Here is a 3,322-nt window from a genome sequence, read left to right on the forward strand (position 1 = left end):
TATCACAGAGAAAGGTTTTTTTTTGGGGGGGGTCTTGTCTTGCTGATTTAGAAGGAGTTTTTCTGAGCATGGATGGGAGATGATGGAGCCAGCCCAGGTCCTGCCAATGACTGACAGCACTGTCATTGCTTTTGCAATGCAAGGTTTTGCTTGAAGACTTCCAAATCTAGATGGCACCTGGGAGTTGGCCAAGAAAGAACAAAGGCAGTCCTAGTTGCTGCCATGTCTTTCCTGTCAGCACTGGAGTGTAACATGTCCATGGTCAGGAGACCTGTGTGAGGGGCTCTATTCTCAGCACATGGTGCTGTGGAGCATCCCCCAGGCAGGGATGGGGCAGTGGCAGAGTGGGGGGGTGGGCATGACATGCTGGGCAGTGGAGCCCTGCTGTGTGCCAGGCTCAGGTGAGGGGGGTGGCCATGCCTGCAGCTCTTGGGACAGGGCTGTGGGCATTGGTGAAGGGTTGGTGAGGTAGCAGAGCGAGGAAACCCCTGCTGGAGCTGGGCCTGGAGTCTGCCTTGGCTCCTGCCTGGGGGCAGCAGTTGTGGAGGTGAGTTGACAAGGCAGGGATGTCCCTTGCTCACCCACCAGGGAAGGCAAAGCAGTGAAAAAACTGCTTTCCAGCCAGTTCCTGGCTGCAGCCCACAGCTGAGAGCCCTGCACATAACTGGGAGCTTGTTGAGCTCTGTGCCCCTGGAGCTGCCTGCAGGGCTCCAGCAGGGCTCTCGCAGAGCCGGGACAGGCTCAGGCAAGGGAGGGAATCCAAGGGCTGCCTTAGGACACAGACTGGCTTATTCACTGAGATTCCTGGGTTTTTCCATTGTTGCAGTGAGGAATTATCCAGCACTGCTGAGTGGGTTATGCAAACCCCCTGGCAGCCCCTGCACAGGGGGTCAGCCTGGGGGGTGGTTTCATGGCAGAACTAATTTGGGGGGGGGACACACAAAAGGGGCTCCTGGGCAGTGAGTGTGAGGTTCTGGTGAGCCTGTGGGGCAGATCAGGTTGACTGGAGGATGATGTCATGTGGGACCTCGGTGCAAACCAGGCCATGTCAGGCTGCCAGGGTTTGCCAGCCCTGGGGTGGAGCACCCTGCTGGGGCCTGGACAGCACTGAGAGCTTCTCCTTCACCTCTGCAGGGATGCTCTGACTCCAGGAGCTCCAGCTTCTCCAGCAGGACTCACTGCTGTAGTGACTGTAGGGTTTAAAACTCTTGGATCAAAACAGTGGTGTTTTTGCTTATGCCTGGTTCAGGAGGCACTGCAGTGGTCATGCATGGACTTTGGGCTCTGGAGGGGCACTTGGAGTGCCTTGGGTTTCAGGACTTTTGAGACAGTGAAAGAGGAGGTGGGCAGAAGAGTCCTCCATGTTTTCCTCCTTTGCTGCTCCCTGTTGATCATGCCTGAGAGTGCCCCATAAGTGTGTGCTGCTTGTGGAGCTCAGGCAGGGAGCTGAGTGAATGACTGGAAAAGATAAAAGCATCATCTAAAGCATCAGCTTCTATTCACTGATTTATTATCTTTTTTTCTCTGAGCATGTTTCACCACCTTAGCTTTACTTGTGTGATGATTATACTGTGCAAGAGGAACCAATGGGTCAGATTTAAACCCCATCCTGTTTCTGCTGGACACCTGAAGCCAGGCAGCTCTCTGTGCTTCCTCCCACTGAGTGCAGCTGATGTCTGATGCTCAAACCATCTTCCCATCCTCCTTCTTCTGAGGATTAACTCCCCTTTCTCCCACCCTCTATCTGTTGGTCTGTTGGTTGGCTGAGACTGCAGATGTTTGGGGACAGAGACACTCTTCCTGCAGGGATGTGTGGGCTGTGGCTGGAGCAGACAGGCTGAGGACATGGGTAAGACCCATATCTTCCTCATGAAGATTCCATAATGTAGCTGCCACGATGCTGGTGCAAGGTGGGAAGGTGTCCCTGTCCTGAGGGCTCCACACCAGCCCGGTGCCTGCAGCAGAGGTGAGGTTGGGTTATTTTTGGTCCAGTGGTGGGGTGACAGCAGGGCAGTGCCACTGGGGGAAAGGTGTCTGCTTCTCAGCTCCACTTCTCCAGGCACAAATATTGAATAAAAGGAAGTTCTCTCCCCTGATGTTTTCTGATCCCTGTGCCCCGGTGAGCACATTCCTGTGGTGGGAGCTGGTTGGCATCTGCCACAGCTGGCACCTCGCCCCTGAGCTCCTGCCTGTTTGTGTTTTGAGCTGCTTGCTGGCAGGGTCTGGTCTTCCCACACCAGGTTTTGCAGCCTTTGACTGGCCAGCAAATGTCCAGTGATCCTCAAAAGCTCACCTGGGTCCTGCTCGTGGGTGGCTCACGGTCTGGCAGTGACAATGGCAGCAGTGTTAGTGTCCCCTCTGCTGTGGGGGGACACCACAGGGCTGGGTCCCATCCAGCCCCCTGCTTCTTGCAGGTTCCCTGCGAGGACATTGCAGGGGAGGCAGGATTCTCCTGCCATCCTCTCTTTCTTAATTGATTAACAGTTCTGCAAACATTCCTGGTGCCTGGTGATGTGCAGATGCTGAGCTCCCCTCAACTCCTTCGTGGAGGTGTTGTGGGCTGAGCAAATAAACACACTTTTGGAAACAGTATAAATATAGATTTGAGGTGTTTTTTGGTGCTGCAGGTCAGAACTGTTTTGATAAATCATTGGAGATGGTATTTTCTGTGTTTGATCTTTATTTTTGTTAGGACTGACAATTCTGGCATATCAAGGCAGCTGCACATGCTGTACTACTCCCTGTTAAAATAATTCTATTGCTCATTTAAACCTGAGTCTGTAGGTTTGAAGAGGACACAGATCTGGTTTTGTATGTCTGTGCATTAGCATTTATCTTCTTGAAGTGGCACCAGTGTAGCTGGCCTTTAGGTCCAGGCTGGAGCTGAGGGCTCGGGCAGTTTTGAGGGTTCCTTGGGGTGCCTGTGCTGTCCCCCACTTTGGACAGTGCCCTGGTGGAGCTGAGCCCCTGCCTCTGCCTGGTACTGAGTGCTGGGAGAGACCAGAGTGCATGAAGGTACAAGCTCTGCAATGTCCCAGGAAGGTTGTCCCAAGCATGGAGCTCACTCTGGGCAGTGTTTGAGGAGCCCTGGTAGGTGGGCAGTGGGGGTGTCCTGGCCACCCCCCCTTCTAGGCAGTACCTGAGAAATCCCTGGCTTTCAGCAAAGTGAAAGTATCCCACCAGTGATGGTGGTGTCTGGTGCTCTGGGTTCAGACCCAAGTTATTGTGTCTATTTGACATCCTTGAAGGGTCCCCTTGCTGTGGAGTGAGGGCCTGGGCTGCTTGTTGAGCTGGAGGAGCTGGTGGTGGATGCACCTCCTTC

The 3,322-nt window shown here is 53.9% G+C and overlaps 1 protein-coding gene across 1 annotated transcript in view; it reads left to right on the forward strand.

Moving 5' to 3' along the window:
- Nucleotides 1–3,322, forward strand: part of ACSF2 (acyl-CoA synthetase family member 2) — a 40,563-nt gene that overhangs the window by 25,007 nt on the left and 12,234 nt on the right. The window lies entirely within an intron of this gene.

The sequence above is a fragment of the Chaetura pelagica genome, unplaced genomic scaffold (assembly GCF_000747805.2).
Source record: "Chaetura pelagica isolate M959 unplaced genomic scaffold, ChaPel_1.0 scaffold47, whole genome shotgun sequence".
Lineage (NCBI taxonomy): Eukaryota > Metazoa > Chordata > Aves > Apodiformes > Apodidae > Chaetura > Chaetura pelagica.